The following is a 208-nucleotide window of genomic DNA, read 5'->3' as shown; positions in this document are numbered from 1 at the left end:
GGTAGAGACAGGAAAGGCACCTCGCATCCCATCTGTCCGTGTGTCAGACGCCACTGCCCACGCAGGCATGTCAGCAGAGCCATGGCATAAACAGCTGCATGTGTTTTTAGAAGTTCCTCATCTTCACAGTAATAAGCCACGTGTCATGCAGGATGGATTTGAACGTGAGCCAGTGCAAAAGCTGCTTAGATATTCCAAACACCTCTCT

The sequence above is a fragment of the Rutilus rutilus genome, assembly GCF_951802725.1.
Source record: "Rutilus rutilus genome assembly, chromosome: 13".
In the NCBI taxonomy this organism is placed as follows: domain Eukaryota; kingdom Metazoa; phylum Chordata; class Actinopteri; order Cypriniformes; family Leuciscidae; genus Rutilus; species Rutilus rutilus.
This window is presented reverse-complemented; position numbering follows the sequence as displayed.